This window comes from Chenopodium album, chromosome 18, assembly GCF_948465745.1.
Source record: "Chenopodium album chromosome 18, dcCheAlbu1.1, whole genome shotgun sequence".
NCBI classification, from domain to species: Eukaryota; Viridiplantae; Streptophyta; class Magnoliopsida; order Caryophyllales; family Amaranthaceae; genus Chenopodium; species Chenopodium album.
In genome coordinates this window covers 47,118,247-47,140,942 of record NC_137851.1, presented here as the reverse complement: position 1 = coordinate 47,140,942, position 22,696 = coordinate 47,118,247, and the positions used below count along the sequence as shown (strand labels likewise).

The 22,696-nt window shown below is 33.2% G+C and overlaps 1 protein-coding gene across 1 annotated transcript in view; it reads left to right on the top strand.

Moving 5' to 3' along the window:
* Window positions 1–22,696, top strand: part of LOC145592247 (uncharacterized) — a 48,565-nt gene that overhangs the window by 8,680 nt on the left and 17,189 nt on the right. The gene's annotated exons all lie outside the window — the stretch shown is intronic.

The following is a 22,696-nucleotide window of genomic DNA, read 5'->3' as shown; positions in this document are numbered from 1 at the left end:
TCCGTGTTATTCATTAAGAAATTTGTTGATTATCCATGTTTTGTTTTCCTTTATATATATATTTATGATTTCTTGTTTTGTATATGGTATAGTTTTGTTTTGTTATTTAAATTAGTGGAGTATGTGATGATATACCATCATTATCATAAATATAAATATATAATATACTAGGAGAATGTTAAGACTTTATAATACAATGATTGTATTGTAATTCATGTATTGTAATTCATAATTTGATTACCAACTGTGAGTACGTAGTACACTAGTATTTTCTACTATATATTATCATGATTGCTATTAATTTAATTTATTATCATGGCTTATTTTAGTGCTGCAACATCTTTCTTGCTTGATTCGTGCATTACTATTGATAAGTATTTTGGTCTCTAATTATATTTTGCTTGCTTGATTAAGTATATAACTATATATGATTATCATAACTATTAATATATGATCTTAATATTAGCAAGCCTTTATATTATGCATCATTTGGTTATAATAGTACTGCTTAATTTTATTTTGACAATACATATTAATGCCTTTTATTATCAACCATTATAATTTGATATGTATATGTTTGATATTTTATGAGATCTAATTTTGAACAATATTTTGTATAGTGAAAAATGTCGAATCTTGCCAAGCTTGAATTTGTGGCCCTTGATATTACTGGAAAGAACTATTTATCATGGGTGTTAGATGCTGAAATACACCTAGATGCTAAAGGGCTTGGTGAAACAATCAAAGAGGCTAATGAGGCAACACCTCAAGATAAGACCAAGGCCATGATATTCCTCCGTCATTACCTCCATGAAGAACTTAAAAATGAATATTTAACAGTGAAAGACCCACAAATCGTTTGGAGTAATCTTTGTCGTTATGAATGGTTGAATTTGAGATTGCAAGATTTTAAATCAAGTGAATATAACTCAGCTATGTTTAAAATAACTTCTCAGTTGAAATTATGTGGAGAAAATATTACTCATGCAGAAATGCTTGAAAAGACATACTCCACTTTCCATGCTAATAATATTGTCCTGCAGACACAATATAGAGAAAAAGGTTTTCAAAAATATTTTGAATTAATATCTTGTCTTCTTGTGGCTGAGCAAAATAATGAGTTGTTAATGAAAAATCATGAATCACGTCCTACTGGCTCTACTCCATTTCCTGAAGCGAATGTGACAACCCATATCGGGAAAGAAACAAAAAACAGAGACCATTCCAGCAGTAGTGGTCAAGGTAGAGGTCGCGGTCGCGGTCGTGGCCAATGACGCGATCGCAGTCGTGGGCGCGGTTTTAGTGGATATGGTAGAGGTCGTGGAGGTCATTTCACAAACTCACATTCTTACCAGAAGTGGGAACGTAGAGATGATAAAGAGAAAAGTGAGACCAATATATGTTACCATTGTGGAGTAAAAGGCCATTGGTCTCGGGTTTGTAGAACTCCAAAGCATCTTGTTGAACTTTACCAAGAATCATTGAAGAAAGGAAAGAAAGTTGAGGCAAACCATGTTCTTGAAGATGGTGAAGGTAATTTTGACTTTGGCAATGCAAATCATTTAGAAGTTGGTTATTTTCTTATTTCCCTGGAAGGAAATAATTTTGATTTTTGCAATACAACTCATTTAGAAGTTGCTGATTTCTTCAATGCCTCGGAAGGGAATAATTAAATTTTTATTATTTTGTGTCAGCTTTAAGTATTAGACTTTATCTAGTTATTTACTTATGTTAATTTCTATGGTTGTAATAAAGACTTAATATGCTTTATGAATTTATGAACTATTTGGGTGTTTTTATTGATTTATTTATATATCATATTTATTTTTATGCTTAATATTTTGACATGTACTTTATTTCATGAAGAACATGGATACTACTCAAGTACAATTTGCTATGAATGGTGAAGAATTATGTCTTGCTGACAGTGCAACTACTTATACAATACTTAAAAATAAAAAAATATTTCTCTCATTTGATGATGAAAAAGATTAATGTGAGTACCATATCGGGTAGTACAAATATCATTGAAGGCTCCGGAAGAGCCAATATAAAATTGCCTTGGGGAACTGAAATTAAAATAATTGATGCTTTATACTCCCCATTGTCTCAAAGAAATTTATTAAGTTTTAAGGATATTCGCAACAATGGTTATCATATTGAGACAATCAATGAAGAAAATAACGAATTCCTTCAAATCACGAATATAACTCAAGGCACAAAACATGTTTTGGAGAAACTCCCCACATTCTCCACTGGTTTGTACTACACAAAAATCAATACTATTGAAACTCATGCTATAGTAAACCAGAAGTTTACTGATAATTTTGTTGTTTAGCATGACCGGTTAGGCCATCCCGATTCAATAATGATGCGAAAAATAATTACGAATTCATGTGGGCATTCTTTGAAGAGCCAACAGATTCTTCATAATAATATTTCGTGTACTGCTTGCTCAGAAGGCAAGTTGATAATTCGCCCATCACCAGCTAAAATTAATTTTGAATCAATTAGTTTTTTTTGGAACGAATACAAGGAGATATTTGTGGGCCTATACATCCTCCATGTGGACCATTTAGATATTTTATAATTTTAATTGATGCATCAACTAGATGGTCACATGTGTCCTTGTTATCAACTCGTAACCTGGCGTTTGCGAGATTACTTGCCCAATTGATTAAGTTATGGGCACATTTTCTAGATACTTCTATTAAGACTATTCGGCTTGATAATGCTGGTGAATTTAAATCTCAAGCTTTCAATGATTATTAATGTTGAACATCCTGTAGCACATGTTCATACACAAAACGATCTGGCAGAGTCATTAATTAAACGTCTTCAGTTAATCGCTAGATCATTGCTTATGAAATCCAATCTCCCAATTTCTGCTTGGGGACATGATATATTACATCATGCAGGAACACTAATTCGCATCAGGCCAATAAGTTATCACAAGTTCTCCTCATTACAATTGGTTTATGGTCAGGAACCAAATATTTCCCATCTAAGAATTTTTGGATGTGCGGTTTTTGTTCCAATAGCTCCACCACAACGCTCTAAGATGGGTCCTCAAAGGAGGTTGGGAATATATGTTGGGTTTGAATCCTCGTCAATAATTAAATATCTTGAGCCTACAACAGGGGATTTATATACGGCTCGTTTTGCAGATTATCATTTTAACGAGTCACTTTTCCCAACATTAGGAGGAGAAAAGAGAGAGCTGGAAAAGGAAATTAAATGGAATGAATTATCATTATCCTATCTTGATCCTTGAACTAAACAAAGTGAATTGGAAGTTTAAAAGATAATTCATTTACAAAGTTTAGTGAATCAATTGCCAGAATCATTTGCTGACCCAAAAAGAGTGACCAAGTCACATATTCTAGCTGTAAATGTTCCGTTTAAAATAGATGTCCCGGAAGGACAAAATAAATTTGCTAATGAGTCTAAACCAAGTCAGAAACGTGGAAGACCAATAGGTTTCAAAGATAAGAATCCTCGGAAAAGAAAAGGAGCAATGATTGATGATGGTCAAGTTGAGGAAACAATTTCCGATGGAACTCTAGAATAGAATTTAGACATGATACAAGAAAAAATTCAGGTACCTGATAATGAAGAAATTTCAACAAATTATATCATGCCTGGAATTACATGGAACCGAAATCAAATCGACGTCAATGATGTTTTTGCATACAATGTAGCATTAGATGTTATGGATAATAATGAGGATCATGAACCAAAGTCCATTGAAGAATGTAGACAAAGAAATGATTGGCCAAAATGGAAAGAAGCAATTGAAGTAGAATTAAAATCTCTTGGAAAAAGAGAGACCTATAGTCCGTACACCTGAAGGTGCAAAGCCAGTGGGATATATATGGGTCTTTGTGCGAAAGAGAAATGAGAAGGGTGAAGTTGTAAGATATAAGGCACGATTAGTTGCACAAGGATTCTCACAAAGACCCGGTGTTGATTATGAGGAGACATATTCTCCTGTGGTGGATGCAACTACTTTTAGATTTTTGATTAGTCTAGCAATAAGAGAAGTACTTGACTAACGCTTGATGGATGTAGTCACAGCTTATTTATATGGCCCACTAGATAATGCCATTTATATGAAGCTCCTAGAAGGTTTTAAGCTACCAGAAGCACCAAAGTCTAGTTCTCGAGAACATTTTTGTATTAAATTGAAAAAATCTCTTTATGGATTGAAACAATCTGGGCGTATGTGGTATAACCGTCTAAGCGAGTATTTGTTAAAAGAAGGTTATAAGAATGATCCTATTAGCCCATGTATTTTTATAAAGAAATTTGGATCGGGATTTGTTATAATTGCGGTGTATGTTGATGATTTGAATATCATTGGAACTCCTGAAGAGATTTCAGTGACTGTCAATTATTTAAAGAAAGAGTTCGAAATGAAAGATCTTGGAAAGACAAAATTTTGCTTGGGATTACAAATAGTGTAACACCCCCAAATTACTCTATAATATTAACAATAATAATTCAACTTTAGGGAGTAACTTGGGAGTAATACCGCTACGTGATTACGTAAGGTTTAACAGAGTTTTGCGGGGAAAATAGTACTTATCTTTTATTAATAATAATAGTAATAGTTTTGAAACACTTCTGGAGCAACTAAAACACTGATACTATGTTGACTAAATTAAACTAGGTGATCACCGCCCATCGTTCCCAATGCAGCATATAATTCACGTCGTCTGGTCATCATCACCTATCTACTCATCATTAATGATAAGTAGGGCAAAGCCAAAACAAAACAAATACGTATTAGCTAAAATGCTAAGTACATACAAATGCTAGACATGTAAAATCAATTTAATTAATTAAACATGCTTTCGAAGGGATTTGAATTTATTAAATCATAATTTATCCAAACTATTCATGAATAGAAATTCATGTATTAAAACTTGTCAAAAGAACCAATTTCCGAAATAACCAACTTTCCAAAGATAATTCCGAATAGGATGGATCAATCCATAGTTTCGTAAATCATTTTTCCATCTAAGAGTGTACACCCTCCAAGCTAGTAACTCCTTTACATAGTGCTATCAAGGGGAAAGGCTAGGTCATACAAAGTCCATAGTGTAATACCCCGTATTTTTGAAACGTATTTTCTAATTAGTATTCTCTTAAAAAGGGTATTTTAGTAAATTTATTATTTTGAGCCAAAATAATATTTGAATTTTGGCGCCAAAAGTATTTTGAAAACTAATCATTATTTTGGATAAGATTTATTATCCATTTATTTTATTTAAAAACCGGATTATTTATATATATTCCGGATATTTTAATTAAACAAAATTATATTATGGCCGAAAATTCCTAATTTAATGACTATGATTTTCGGATTATCTATGTATTGAAAATATGATTTTCTTAGTTATTTTATTTAGTGAATAATTGAAATTTTATTAATTAATTATTTTATACAATAAATATTATTTACACAATTATTTTTAATTCCTTAAAACTAGCAAATTAATTCCCTAAATATCTAAAGCCACCATGATGGATTTTTGGGTGACTTATTTTGGTAAATTATATTTTTAATTATCTCCTCAAAATCTCTTATTTTCCTTAAGTCTAATTCTCCATCTTTTTAATATCTAATCATCATATTTTCTTGCCATTCATTCTTCTTAATTATTCCCCAAGTAATTCTAATTTCCTTATTATTTTTCATGACATACATACCTTCCATATTCAAGTATACACAATCACCTTAATATCCAAACTTTCCTTAATTCTTTTATTCACTTCTCCAAGTAATTTCCTTAATTCTTTTTACCATAATTCTTCCCACATTCTCTTGCCATAATTCTTGCATGAGCTAGCCTATAAATACCCCTTCATACCTCTCATATTCTTCACACCAAAAACCCAATTCTCTTCTTCTCTCTTATTCTTCTTTTCCTTAAACCTTTTCATACTTTTCTTCTCCTCTTTTCATACAAATATTATCCCGTATACCTTTGAAGCCAGTTTTTGGGCACTTCTGGTCAGTTTTTGGGATATTAATGTTTCACAAAAGATTGTTTCTCTCGAAAAATCCTTGAGGTTAGGCTCAAGAATCACCCAATTCGGAGTTATATTGAAGGAGTTATGACCTCTGAAAGTTCTGCCTATTCTTTTCTACGAAAATTCAATTCTCTTTAATCCTATTCTTTTATCTTCTTCATGGTTAGTTTTCTAAAATACAAATAAGCTATAATTTTATATTAAAGTATTATTTTAAAAGAGTTTTATAGTCCATGCACATTAGATTTGAGTTTATGTTGTGATAACCTTATGGTTATGTTATTTGCAAGGTGTATTCGTAATTGAACTTTGAAAGTGCGAAGTGTTGATTGATATTCGGAATTAAGGTTCTTGGGGTTCTTTTTGTGTGATTTTTCTAGCAAGGATCAAGGTACGTTTAGGTGGCTAGATACCTTTGAAAGTGATTGTTTTGAATAACATGTTTTGAATGATTTTATGATGATTGAATTAAATTGATTTGAATTATGATTTATGAAATAAATAATGTTTGGAGGTATTGATTTTAATATTTGTTTTAATAAAAGTATTTTGAATGATTGATTTTTAAATCATGTTTTGAATGGTTTGAATTACTTATCATGTTTAAATAAATGATTTGATTTTAAAAGGTTTGTTGAATTAAATAAAAGGTTTGTTGAGATTTTATTCTCAAGTATCTATTTAAAAGGTTTTGATTTTGAAAGTATGTGGAATTATTAAAAAGGAGTTTGAATTATATTGAAATTTATTGGATATTAAAAGGATTTATTGAACCATTGAATCATTATTATTAATGCTTTATAAGCATGTTGGTAATCCCACTATGCGGATTTGGTTTATTGATAAGGCCTTGAACTTTGTATGATCGGATCTTTCCTCAAGAATAGCCTTGTAATATAAGGAGACTAGCTTGGGGGGTATTCACACTTGGGTGAGGAATTGGATTAAAAGAAATTGGTTTTTAATAAAGGAATTGGTTTTATTAACTATTATTTTGAATATTGAATCATTGGAATCGGTTTTGGAATAATGAGTTTGGAATTTATTGGATTAATTATTGAAAATGATTTTTAAAACATGTTTGCAAATAAATTGAGTTTACATTATCTTGCACTTATCGTATTTAGCATAATTTGCTAATCCGTATTTCTTATTTGTTTTGGTTTGCCCTGTTTACCTTAATGGTAAGCAGTGTTGACTATTTTCAGGTGGAGTCATGAATGAGCATATGGGAGTCCTGGGATTTGGTTTACCTAGTTTAGGAATGTTGGTTACGTCTTTATTTGAGTACTCATAACAATGTTACTATTTTTATAAGTATTAATAAAAGAAAGTTGAGTTTCCGCTGCAAGTTTTGTTATTGAGTTAAGTATTTTGAGTAGCCTTGCGTAATCACGCGGCAGTAATAAGCCTAAGTCTATCTATACGGTATAATTATATGTATTATACTCGTATTTCCGTAGAGGGAGATTTGGGGGTGTTACACATAGTCTTCAACTTACTCCGCATAGTGGGAGTTGAAAATCCCAAGATCCAAGGAATAAATCCTGATAAATAAACTTTCCAATATCATATCCCATACTTGGGATAATTTAAACAATAAATCTTCCTTTTTAAACATCTTGAATATCAATATAAGTTTATAATCAACCATATAAAATCTTTAAACATTTAAGATCAAACCATTAGAACTTGTTTCACCAAAATATTTCTCACAATCATTTAAACATGGTTCGAAATCACTTAACATGTAAATCACGTTGCATATAAAATTCACTTTATAAAAGATCTAGCCACGTGTACGTACCTTAATCTTTGCACACAAGTACGGAACTCCTACTTACGAACACCAAATTCCTCCTACAACAAACTAATAATCCTACTCAAATACTTTTCAACCCATAGACACGAGGACTAGAATACCGACTTTGACTAGTTGTGCATGAACATCTTATTATTATAACCCTTTTATAAATTTAGTATTTGCTTTCACAATTTAATAATAATAATAATAATAATAATAATAATAATAATAATAATAATAACAATAGATGTAGTAGTATTATACGTAAGTAAGTAGTACTAGCATATAACTATATATGTGGGTAGCAGTAGTAGTAAATGTGCAAGTAGTTGTAGCTAGTAATAAAATAATAATAATAATAATAATAATAATAATAATAATAATAATAATAATAATAATAATAATAATAAGAAGTAGCAGTAGTAGTAGTATTACTAGTACCTAGTAATAGTAGTAGTAGTAAATTAATTAGTAGCATAAAAATATTATTAACATTATGAATAATAATAGTGATAATAATAAATAGTAGTAGTAGTAGTAGTAGTAGTACATAGTAGTGTAGAAAGAATGAGAAATATATGGCTTGTTTGGAACTTACGGTTAGCAACACAAGGAAAGAGGGGGCTGCTTTTGGTGGTCGGTGGTCGACGGCAGTAGGCGGCGGCAATGGTGGTAGTGTTGTGGTGGTTGGGCGGCGGTAAGGTGAAGCTTTGGCCAACTCACGATCAAGAAAAAAAATGAAAGAAAGAAGGGGATGAAGAGGAAAGAAGGAGGAGATAGTTTGGAGGAAGAAGATGGAGTAAGTAGTCATATGTTCATGGCTATTTATGGTGGTGGTGTTGGTGTTTTAACCTTCATCATCAATGAAGAAGGCAAGTGGATGGCCTTGCCGACATAGTCTTCATCAATTTCCTTATATACACTGAAGTAGAATGCTAGCTAATAGGTAAGTTGACGTACTGTTTTTGTGTAGTACTAGCGTACTACACATCTGAATTGAACTTGTGTATAAAAAGTGAATTTGGTACTTTGTCGTCTGAATCGGGTACAAAGTATTAACGGTTGAAAATTTGATTTGGATACGACAAACTTTGACTTGACTCGTATAATTAAAATCTTTATAAAATATAGGTATAAAATTATCTTCGTAAAATCATATAAATATTTTTGTATGATAAAATATTTCGAAAAATCCATATTTAATAATTATTAAACGACTTAAAGATACGGGGTATTATAAATAGAGCACCTAGAGAATGGAATCCTTGTGCATCATCAACATACATAGGAAAAGTTCTTAATAAATTTTCTATGGATACAGCACATCCATTGAGCAGCCCTATGGTTGTAAGATCACTTGATGTAGAGAAAGATCCGTTCTGACCTCGGGAAAATGATGAAGAAATTCTTGGTCCTAAAGTACCATATCTTAGTGCAATTGGAGCACTAATGTACCTTGCAAGTTATACACGACTTGACATATCAATTTCAGTTAATTTATTAGCAAGGTTTAGTTCATGTCCAACCAGAAGGCATTGGAATGGGATTAAACATTTACTTTGTTATCTTCAAGGTACGAAGGATATGGGTTTATCTTTCCCAATGTTGTCCAAAGAAAATTTGATTGGTTTTGCAGATGCAGGTTATTTATCTGATCCTCATAATGGTTGATCACAAACTAGATATGTGTTCATATATGGTGGTACTGCCATTTCTTGGCGTTCCATGAAACAAACCATTCCAGCTACTTCTTCCAATCATTATGAGATTTTAGCAATTCACGAGGCTAGTCGTGAATGTGTATGGTTAAGGTCGATAATTCAACATATAAAAGAAGTTTGTGGTTTATCATTTGGGAAAGAGGCACCGACAACTCTATATGAGGATAATGCAGCTTGTATTGCTCAATTTAAGGAAGGATACATCAAAGGTGACAGAATAAAGCACATCTTACCCAAATTTTTCTTCACTCATGATCTTCAGAAGAATGGAGATATAAATGTATTGTAGATTCGTTCAAGTGAGAATTTAGCAGACTTATTCACTAAGGCTCTTCCAACCGCAACATTTAAAAAGTTAGTTTATTGTATTGGATTGCGTCGTCTCAAAGATCTTCAGTGATATAATAATGAGGGGGAGTAATTGCGCGCTGCACTCTTTTTCCCTTATCCATGGTTTTTCCCACAGGGCTTTCCTGGAAAGCTTTTTAATGAGGCAGCATATATGCGCATTGAATCTATTTTATATAATGCCCATCCAAGGGGGAGTGTTACAAAATATATTCAATGTGGATGTTCAATACCATTTGTAACTCCCTAGTATTATGCCACCCATTGTAACCCCCATATGTAATTACCTCTATTGTAACCCCCACTTAAATGGAATCTTAATTTTCCATAAAGGTTACATACTTACATTATGTATATATATATAGCATGGGCAAATCAAAGGATAGACAACACAATTACCATCTACATCTCTCTCTCTAATATTCTCCTTTTCCCCTTATTTTATAACAGGAAATTTAATTGAGCAATAGTAGACTTCTGAAAACAATAGAAAATAAAAACAAAAAGGGAAGGGTAAGGGCCTCGACCCCCAACCATCTAGATTGACAAAACCCACTTTAACCACTAGAGCAACGCGCACTATTGAAGCACATTCTGCGAATTATGTCGCTTATTAACTTACGGAGGTTGTTTTTTTCGACCAATACATTTTTTTTTTCTAAAATTTTTGGGGGTAGCACGTGCTACCCTGGGTTCCTTAGTAGATCCGCCAAAATGTAATTATAAATGTGATTTTTTATTGACTTTTTTTGTGGTTAAAAAGCCCTACCTAAGTAGTATTTCTTGTCCATAATATTTTGCTCCATTTGACTTTTTACAGTCTCCAAAACGTGTGTTAAAATACTTTTATCTCCATTTTTATATGTGTAAAATTATAAAAATTACGGAGTATATTTTAATAAAATATAAAATAAGATAGATATAACAACATCTCACATAGTAATGTAACATAGTAGTGTAACCCACATTTTTGCAATGAGACAAAAAATTAGGGATAGCTGAATAACTAATTAAGGCTTCATACAAATATGTTAAGTTTGGATCAGACTTGTACTATGTCTCTATATATCAATAACATAATACTAAAGAAGACACCATATCAATATATTCCTTTTAGTTACTACTTCGTTTTCCATAAATATTACTTTGTATGACAAATCTTTAATACATCATAATTTTTTTCATTCAATTGATTAATATAATTTAAATGATAAATCTATTAAATAATAGATTTGTACTACACAAATTATTATTATTAAATGGGAATTTTTATATTTTTTTTCTTAATACTTTAATTGGTTTCTTGCCTAATTCTAATACGAATAGCTTAATAAAAATATGAAGGGAGTTTAGCAACATAGTATAACATTATAAATACTTTATCTATACATGTAATCATGTAAGATAATTTGATTAAATTCTTTATATTTGTATCTCCAATACTTTTATATAGTATCATAATTTAGGGAAAAAAATTGACTAAATATTAAAACAGGGTTATCATTCTTGTCTATTATTAAGTGTAATACACAATTTTAAATACTTATTTGATTAATAAAAAAAAAAATTTTATACTAATTTATCATTGAATGTTTGAAACACTCATATGGTCTAACATGTAGATGTAGTTTTAATATACTCATTTGTCTAACTGACTCTTTCGTTATATTTCATGTTTCATTTCATTATATGCACAAAATAAGAAGATAATAAATATGTTATAGATGCATTTTATCTATGTTATTTTTTTTTCTTTTATTGATTAAATTTAGTGAAATAACCGTGCCGTGCATGGTGCGGGACCTAATCTAGTTATACTACTATGATAGAGTTAAGTGAAAAAGAATGTTGAAAAGCTTAATTATATTGAAGATTATATAACAGTATAAGTAAGCATTAGACTATGACTAGATACATTAGAGTATTTGTCTAGGTACATTAGACAATAGTTAGGAAAATCTTTGACAATCAACCTAATTGAGTAAATTAAGGAGTAAATCAAGGGAAATGATATTTCTAATATCATTATCCTGTACATGCCCCCGCAAGACGAACGTCCAGAACGAGAGATCGATCTTGGATATAATAATGCAAATCAATCTTGGTCAATAATGTACGAATTGAAGTGTAGTTGGTGAGAAGGTTTGCATTGCATTGTCATTCTCTAAGAGGGTTTGGAGAGAGTATAGTTTTTTCTTTTCAAATGTATAGAGAACAAGGAGTTGCATAATGGGTGTTTTCACGGTTCTTGTGACATTACGTTAACCTTTGATTATTGCAAAATTAAAATGAAGAATTTTTTAGTGTATGCTTGCAATGTATGCGAGAAAAATAAAAATATAGGGGTTCCTTCACAATTATCGAAGAGGCAAGATAGTGAAAATGTAATGGTGGTGATGGTGGTTTAGAACGAAAAGTTATGTTTCTCCATAATGGTTTTGGAGAGTGAATTTCATGTTTGGCAACACATGATAGGTAAATTGCAAGATGTCGAAAAGAGATTGTTTCTCTATAAAGGGTTTGGAGGAAAAAAAAAAAATGAAAAATGACATATTTTGATGCATGAAATACGGGGTGCCAAAAGAGTTGAGCGAATAGTGGGATTTGGTTGATGCTTTCCGAGAAGGAAGTTTGATATGGTCACCATCATTTGTCGGCGTAAATGTTCCGATAGTGTTGCCATGGTATTAGCGGAAGCAAGAAAAGATTGATCAAAAGCTCATGATACTGTGATAGAGTTATGTGAAAAAGAATGTTGGAAAGCTTAATTATATTGAAGAGTATTTATAGTACATAAGTAATAAGCATTAGACTTTGACTAGATACATTAGAGTATTTGTTTAGCTAGGTACATTAGACAATAGTTAGGAAATCTTTGACAATCAACCTAATTGTGTATATCACGGAGTAAATCAAGGGATAATAATATTGCTAATATATTATACTAGTACAACACTGTTGTTTTTAAAATCAAAATATTAGCTAGCCCAAAATCTAATATATATACATAAAGGGGAGTTTTTTCCCGAGTTTTTGAAGAGTCATGTAGGATTTAATTTTCTTAGCGCTCCATGTAAGATTATAAATTTTTGTTGTAGCCAATGAAATAAGAGTTTATTAATTTCTTTTAGAATTTTATAATTCAAATGCCACATAGACAAAATTGGCGAATAAAATTTTTATGTTCAAAATAATTAAATATTATATATTATCTTTTAATATTAAGAATTTTATCTAAATATTTAACAAATTTTAGCACTTTAATACAAAAAAATTTATTTTAAAAAAAATCAAACTAACCATGCATCGCACGGGCTTCATCTAATTCTTATCATTTTAGTGGCATTATCAATACGAGTATACTTTAATTCCTATTTATAAGCTTTTCCTGCACTATTCAAAAAAAAAAAAAAAAAAAAAAAAAAAATTTGCCGCCACCCTTCCAATTTAACTTTATTTTATTTTTCTTGTTTAGATAAGACATATACGTATTAAGAGATAATTATTCAACAAATTTGCCTCATGCCTATTAATCATACAAATTGCAAAATTTTGACACAAGAATAGTGTAAACAATTAAGATAAATGAACCACTTAAATCATTTTCAATGCATAAATATACTTCATTTATTTTTAAATACTTGCTATACTTTTAATAAATTTAAACTTAATACACCACCTCCATCAGGCCACCAACACTATACTTCTCAATTATTTTTGTAATGAGCACGCTTGTCAATACACAAATTTGACTGTTAATTTTTTTTTTTATTAGTATAACTATAATTCGTCGATATCAAGAATATATATATATATATATATATATATATATATATATATATATATATATATATATATATATATATATATATATATATATATACTAGAACATATTCAACACATATTATTGCATGACAAAATTTGTTTGTTATTATTAGTTAAAAATATAAGTCAAAACTACTAAATAAGTACTCCCTTTGTCCCATATTACTTGCAACATTTTGACTGGATACGCTTGCCAATGCATATGTTTGACCTTCGATATTTTTTATTATATATTTATAAAAACTATAAAAAAATTATATTAAGAAACTATACATTAAAGAGACCCAACAATATCTTACCTGATTACATTGACTTTCATACAATAGCTAAAAAAGATTGTCAAAGTGAGATGTGTGAATAGTGCAAAAAGTTAAAACGTTGTGAGTAATTTGGGACAGAGGAAGTAGTAGAAAAAGTCAAATTGTTGCAATGTTAAAATAAAATAGTACGTATAGGGTTAAAAAACTTGTTGATTTTTTTTTAAAATTTTAATGTTAAATTATTACGCAATGCCCAATAACACCAATAAATTATTTTGGATATTTTTATTTTGCTTCAATTTTATTCTATATTTGAGTATGTACATACATTTATAAGGAAGATATTATAGCTTAGCATGATTTATTTCTAGCTAAGATGGTAGTAAGTGTGGTTCTCATTCAATGATGTTTGATACAATGATCTGTAGAATATCAAACCCAGTGATGAATATCTTTCACGTCATTTGATTATCGAACGAAGTAAAAGTGTGAAAAGTCTAGTGATGTGAATGTTTTTATTAAAATATCTCTCTTTCTGTTTTTGAAAACATTTCTTATCTTACTCTATTTATGAAAATAGCCAGTCCAATTTAGTTTGATCCATGATAAGGGTCCAATAATAGTGTAGTTAGATTGGGCTCGTAACAATAGCAACAACAGTGGCTGGAAAGGAAAGAAGAACGACAATCCTTATTCTTCTGAAAACACCCACTCTAGTAATAATGTTAGGACCTTTGACCTAAATGATGTCTTAGCTATGGATAATCAAGGATCTAAAGGAAACCCAAAAGAGAGTTCACACCCATTGGAATGACTTAAGATGCTGCTTTCGATCGTCTCCATGATCGAGGATTAATCAAACCTATTGGCCCTACTGAAGCTCCAACACCAGAAAGGTGATCTTCAAGATGGAATCCCAACTCTTATTGCAAGTACCATCAAGGAAATGGTCATACCACGGATGAATGTTACAGATTTCAAAATCTCATTCAAGACCTCATAGAAGCAAATAAGATCTCATTGCCTCTAGCTAGCAAGAAGACCGGGTGATGATCAAGCAAAAGACACAAGGCGAGCTTAAACGACAAGATCTCGTGACCTCCCTTTTTTCTATCTTTTTTGTTCCTCCTCCCCAAATAAGTCTAGCATAGGCACCCTTAGTTTTCCTTAGGTTTTATTTTAGGTTTTTTCTTCTCCCTTTAATAAAATGAGCATTTATTTTCTTGCATATGATTATCGCATTGCATAAAAAAATAAAATAAAATAAAATAAAATAGAAATAATAAAAGTGTACAAAAGGGCAAGTGTTCCAATGTCATTGACATGAACATGTCTTTGATAAGAACACGTCTCAGATTGCATCTCTTATCGAGTGCTCGGTACCATGCCTGAGAAACATGAATACCAAGTGAGTGTAGACCGCATGATCGGGATTGCCCACACTTGTCAAAATAAAAAAAATGCAAAAGCAAAAAGAGAGCAAAAAATAAACGAAAAAGAGCTCAAAAGTGAGAAACTTCAAGCATAAAAATATAAAGATTTCAAAAGCAAGGTTGTACACCTTGGAGGCTTTTCTAGGGTCTTGAGCCTTTATCCCCTTCTTCTTCAACCTTTAGCCTAACCACGTTACAAACCTCAAAAGACCTTTTTGAGGTATACACACACTTGTGCGAGGTTCGGCCAGAGCTACGTTCGGCCTGATTCCTAAAGGATACGTAGGCAACCTCAAATTAGGGTGCGGGCGTAATAAAAATGAATTCATATTTACATTCATAATTGATCATATCAAGGGATCTCCTATGCTCATCCCTATCCACTTAGAGCTAGACTTGGGGGCTTGATCCCTACATTATTAACTTACCTAGCCTAAGAGTCACCACTATTTGACTCTTTTAAAAAAAAAATTCCTTACACTTAGCCTTTGCAGCCTAGCTTTAGTGTCACTTTTACACACATCACAGATACATAGACAAATAGTCCTCCTTATAGAAACCCTTTGTCATGAAATCTTAACACAACCATGAAGCACGCCTTGTCATATCAAGATCACTCACTCATCATTGCATCACAAAGTATGAAGTGTTTAGCCTCCGTGCCTAAGTTACCTAAATACTTTCATCATCGAGTCAACAATAGGATGAACTAATCTTTGCACTATGAGATACAACGTCGACGCATGCATTTGACTAAACTCGTTCAACATGCATCATCAAACACTTCACTTCTTCCCTTTTATGTCTTTCTTTTTTGGGAGAAAGTCGATACCCTCTACAAAAATGACGGAAATTTTTTTTCTCGGAAACTGTTTTGCTTTTCTGCATTTTGAGTCAAACACATCACAACACAATGCACACACGAGTCATGTACACATTGAGTTATGTCGTGTTATCACATTGAGTTAAGTCTACGCATACGAGTCGATTTGAGTACATCGAGTTACATGTCGAGTCAGGCAATAGTATTAAGTCACACAAAGTCAACCTTAAAGACATGAGCAAAGTCCTATAGTCCAAAATATAAATGCAGGCACACTAAGTCCTAGACGGACAGGTGATCTTTACAAAAATTTTGAAGCAAAAGGACATAAACAACTTAGCAAATCAACTAGATTCAAATGTTCATATTGATTAATTGGGTTCCTTGGTACGCCAGTTATCCCCTATAAGCAAATTGACATGATTAGTAGTCAGCTCGATTACAATCGCAGTAAGTGATCGACCTGACAAATGATCGTCTCACTTAGCTTAAAGCGCCTAAGTATTGGCTCATCGCAAGCACCGAAGTAATGGTTCACAAAGAAGCACATCACCAAAACGACAATATTTCCAAGAGTGAATTGTCGAGCATCATTCTTCAACGACAAAATTTCCAAGATTGGATTGTCATCTCAAATTCGCAATGTTTCCAAGCATGGATTGTCGTACTCCTCTCTATTTGGCAAGTTTTTCCAAGTTCGGATTGTCATACATTCATCAAATCTTCGACAATTTTTCCAAGATTGGATTTTCATCTCAAATTGGCAATGTTTCCAAGCATGGATTGTCGTACTCCTTCTCTATTTGGAAAGTTTTTCCAAGTTCGGATTGTCATACATTCATCAAATCTTCGACAACTTTTCCAAGATTGGATTGTCATCTCAAACTGGCAATGTTTCCAAGCATGTATTGTTGTGCTCCTTCTCTATGTGGCAAGTTTTTCCAAGTTCGGATTGTCATACATTCATCAAATCCTTGGAAATATTTTAGAGATTGGATTGTCATGCATCAAGTTCCCTATGGCAAAATTTTCCAAAAGATTGTCGTAGGTCTCTATTCATCTTAACATTTCGATAAAGGTTCCCCAATGTGGATTGTCATTCATTTCAGTACGTGGCAAATTTTCCCGAAGTGGATTGTCGATTGACTCTTTTTTGCAAATGTTCCAAGACGCGGATTGTCAATTGTGGCGATATTTTCCCAAAAGGATTGCCGCATAATATTGGCAAATTTTCAAGGTGGATTGCTTTTAAGAGTTATATTCCAAGACGTGGATTGTCGATCGTAGCAAGATTCTTATGACAGATTGTTACGAAGCATTGGCAACTTTTCCCAAATTTGGATTTTGGCAAAATTTTCGAGATACGGATTGTCGCTTCATCGTGGCAACATTTCCTAGGATGGATTGTTACGTGGCATTGACAACTTTCCCTAAATCGGATTGTCCTACATCATACAAGAGTTGTGTTGGCAAATATTCCTAAAAGAAGAGAGGATTGTCATCACTCCCAAGGTATCAACAGCAGCAAAACTGAAGATGGTTACAAGCGGAGTTATCTTCGATCATATTCTCTAGGATGTGGAAGATGGTCACAAAACGGCAGAAGATCGCTACAAGCGGAGCAATCTTTGATGGTGTTCCCTAAGATGTGGAAGACTAAAACAGTAGAAATTGAAGGCAGCTACAAGCGGAGCAGTCTTCAGGCGATGTCCCCTAGCTTGAGGAAGATCGTCAAACAAAAAAATCGGTTACTCTAGAGACGTGTGCTCGACGGTGCAAGATACGCGTTTCTTAACTCTTTTATCTGTTTTAACTAACGTTAGTTTGCAGGTATCGGCGTTACAAGAGTGATTTAGGATCGCAGAACGTTTTGAATCATTATCCGTCCCTATCGCTACTTTGACTTTTGTTTTCCAAACTTGCGTTTCTCCAAACTCAGTCAAAGTGGGGGTTTCTGTAGACACCCAAATGTGTCTCCCCAAAACCAAACCCAGTGAAGAATATCCTTCACGTCATTTGATTATCGAAAGAAGTGAAAGTGTGAAAAGTCTAGTGATGTGAATGTTTTTATTAAAATATCTCTCTTTCTGTTTTTGAAAACATTTCTTCTCTTACTCTATTTATGAAAATAGCCAGTCCAATTTAGTTTGGTCCATGATAAGGGTCCAATAATAGTGTAGTTGGATGGGGCTCGTAAAGAGCTTTCCAATGATATATTATAAGCCCAATTCCGATGAATAATGAGGAAGATATGGCCTAAATACTAAATTTGGGTTCGAAATGAATTTTATATGCGGCCCAATGATCTAGAGGAGGGCCTATTAATTATTATTCCTAAAGTTATTAGGATTGATTTTAATTTTCTAGAATATTAGAAGGTTCTTTTTAATTCTATTGAGATTAGGAATGATAATTATATTTTAAAGAGTTTTATTTTGAATAAAATATGTGATTTGGCACAAACATGATTTTAATCTGCTAAACACGGAATTTGGTGCTTAATCATATTAAGAAGAGGATTCCGTAAAAAAGCGTGTTTTATCTTTTAATTAGCGCCAAACGGCAAAGTCTGTCGCCTGGCCCTAACATCTGTCTCCTGGTGCTAAGCTTATTGCCTGGCGTTGATGTCTGTCGCCTGGCGACAGATGCCGGTTTTATTCCGAATAGGACTTGATTTGTTTCTGAACAATTTTCTATATAAATAGGGGTCGTATTTTCTCATTTTTTATCAACAATAATCATCAATAATTAACAACCATCATCTCTCTCTATTCTCTCTCTGTAAAAGCTAGAAGCTTATTCTTTCTCCCTTTTTCTAAACCTTCCCTCTTACAAAATTCCTCATACATTAATTCTAGACACACCTAGCCAAGTTCGAAGTTGCCTTCGCCCTAGACGCGAAAGGTTTAATATTTCTGAGGGTTTGGTCCCAAATCCCTATTTCAATTATTTGATTTAATTGTTTGATTTATATTTTCCTTGAAGTTACTAACGTGTGTATTTTGTTATTAGAAAGAAATATGAGGCATCGAAGTAAGTACTTTAATTGTTTTATTGATCTATTGATATAGAAATCATGCTTAAATTATTTTGTTATTTCCTAGTATCATGTTAGGATGTTTTATTGCTTCCTAGTATCATGTTTAGGGTTAACTAATATTTATGATATTATGTATGTTTATTATGATGCTTCCTATTTCTTTCTTCTATCATGTTAGTGTCATGTTAAAGCTTTGATCTTTAATGTTTAGTGACATGCTAGGATTTGTTATTAATCTTGTTAGTATCATGCCTAGGATCTTGCTATTAATATTATGCTTTATTGAGATTATGATGATTGTTATTGCTATGTTGCTTTATATATTATTATTGTTATTTCTTGATCACGCCTTCTCTTGTAGGTTTAAAGGGAATTTGTACTTGTAATCACGCTTAATAAGTTAATTAATAATCTTGTTTAGGTTAATTTTGTTATAATTCAAGTGATTGCCAATAATAGCTTTGATTGTGCATTAAATTCAACCAACATAGATTAAACATGTTTAGGGTTAACCTAATGGTTGTATGTTAGTCAGAAAGCGCACATGAATACGAGAAGAATAAAGTAGAGGCCTATTATTAGGGCAGGTTCAATCTCTTTTAGGTTGAATTTGTACCTTCATCCCCGAACTTCCAGTCATGGTTCCAGACCTATTGGAGTTAACGATCTCTTGGATCATTAAGGGGTGTAACCTTCACCCTGTGGACGGTTTACAAGTTCCTAAAACTTGTTGGCAACTTATTTACTCTATCTTCCTTCCCTTTGGACGCCACCATGCTTAAGTTTATGATCACAGTGGGGCTCAAGTGTGGGATGCTTGAAATATTCTCTACATGATCAAATATCTTTGTATGCGTTTTTGTAAACCATGACAGAGAATAAGATTGATGAATGATAATGTGATGTGATAATGTTAGTGTAAGAAGAAGGGTACATGTGACACATTTTTAGGAATGCTTAATTAGGCTTTCGGTAGCAAGATCATTATTATATTACTAGGGATTTTGGCGTACGCGATGCGCAGTATGGCTAGTCTTAGAAAAGTGTTATTAAAATTGGACCGAATGGCTAATGTACTTGTATGATAATTTATTATAACTCTTTGCATATAGCCGATACATGTGTTAGATGTTGTATAACAGTGCATATTAATTAACAAGAAAGGGAAAGACGAAATTACCCTCGACGCGTGCTTCGCTGACTAAGAGCTCTAACTTGAAAGCTAGCCGAGCTTCGCACTTGCGAGAGCCTCCTACGGCTTACACCCTCAAGACCGACCCGTACGGCCCCTACCCCGGAGCTTAGATGGGCCTAAACAAAAAACTTAGAGTATTAAGAGCGAATGAAAAAGTTCAAGCCTTTGGTGATCCTTTCAAGTTCACAACTCAAAGGGATTTTCTCAATTTCCAAGGTGAGTATTTATAGAGAAAATCCCTTGAACATTCCTCTCTCCCATCAATGTGGGAGAATTGGTAAAATCCCCTCGTTCAATTTAATTTTTAAATCAAAAATCAAAAGAAAAAGGCAAAACAATCAACAATCAACAAGTGTCACAATGTGACTAAAGGTTAGGTGAGGACCACCAAGGGGGAGGGGACCATTTCCCTTGCTCTCTAAGGCTTCCCCTCACAAATTACCTCCCTAGCTCGGCCAATGCTCGCGCGCCAGCTGGCGCTGCCAGCCTAGGGCGCCAAGGCTGCCCAGTTGGCTTCCTGGCCCCTTAGCTAGGCCTACCAGCTGGTCACACGCATTGGCAACCCAGCCACGCATCATTGTGGGCTGCTGGGCGCTGCTGCCTTAGCACATGCGCACGAGGCCCAGCTAGCAATTGCTTCTGGCCTAGCTGCGATGATGCGGGCTATGCGAGCTAGCACGCCTAACCCTTGTTAGTAGCTGCTTAAGAGGCACAGCGCACATTGCTTGTGGCTTGCCTTGCTAGCACTGGAAGCTTGCGAACTCAGCCAGCAAGCACCAGCCAACACCTTCGAGGGTCGCTGTGCTTGTGGCCTTGCTTGCGGCTATGGCTTGCTCGCACATATAGCCTAGCTCTTGATTGGCTAGGCCAACCCGAGGCTAGGGCTGTATTTTGATTTGTTGATTGCTTGATTTTACCGTCTTGCCATTTCTAAAATTCGACTCGACTTGAGACGCTCGGTTTCGACACTCTTAGCTCGATATCCGATGTCTATGCTTATAATACTCTAAAGACTCATTAATTCTTTCGGATTAATTCGTCGTCACAGATCGGTTACTTGATTGGGTGTGACCCGAAGGGTTCAGTCAAGATTAAGCTGTAAAATTAATTATACATTAATATTATTGATCGGAAGCGGCCTCCAGCTAGGCATTCCGATTACTTAACCTTGCTGAATAATTAGCTTTCTAATAATTCCGAACCTTCTATCGGAATAATACACTTGTTCGAAGGACACCATTCCTATCACTACCTACTAGTTGTAGTTATTAGGTAAATATATAAATACTTAAGGAAAAAAGAGGTTCTTAAACTTATAAATGGGGGCAAATAACAAATATTTCCCTACCTTTTAAAAAGTATAAGAGCTTATAAATAGTGTGAGGACATTTATACCCATTAAAATGTTTGTTTATATATTTTTAAAAAGTAAGGATAAATATAGACTATTTTATTCTACTTGCACTCCCTTTATAAAAACAATATCATTTATTTCCATAACTTTCAATGATATAAATGTAAATCTAAACAGCACATTTAATAATTATAAATGTGCCAATATTAAAATGGACAAGTGTGAGAAGAATGGCGATGTAAATTGAATTGGTTCAGAAAGATTCAAGATTATGATCAATTTTAAATTCACTCTTTAATTTTGCTCAAGTTGCATATTATCAAAGAGATTAAAGGGTCGTTTGGTTTGCACGGGGTAAACGAAATGGAATGAATAAAAGGAAAGAAAGAGAATGAAATGAAAATAATACCTCAAATTACTATGTTGGTTTGTTTTAAAAAACAATGAGAAACAAATCACCAGTCCTACCACCACATCACCACCACATGACGACCTTGCTCGTTCCACTTCCGTGCCGGAGGAAATGGGATTCGCTTCTTTTTACGGTTTCTTCAACCCTCTCGAGTTATTGTTTTTGCGTCTTCCTTCTTCGTTCTATAGGAAGATCTCTTACTATTCCAAGAAAATGGGGAATAGGAGCCGACTCGGCGTCAGCGGCTTCGTGCCGTACTGGAGTAATCCAATATGTGGTTGTTTAAGCCCGCGCCTCCGTAAACTGTAGCGGGTTAGACTTCCACCCCGCCTCCGTCTGCTACAGTAGGTTAGCCTTCCATCTAGTTCACATCCCACCTTTTCCAACCATTACCCAGCCACCCCACCATTTGCCGCATTTCCCCTACCACGGGGAGGGTAAA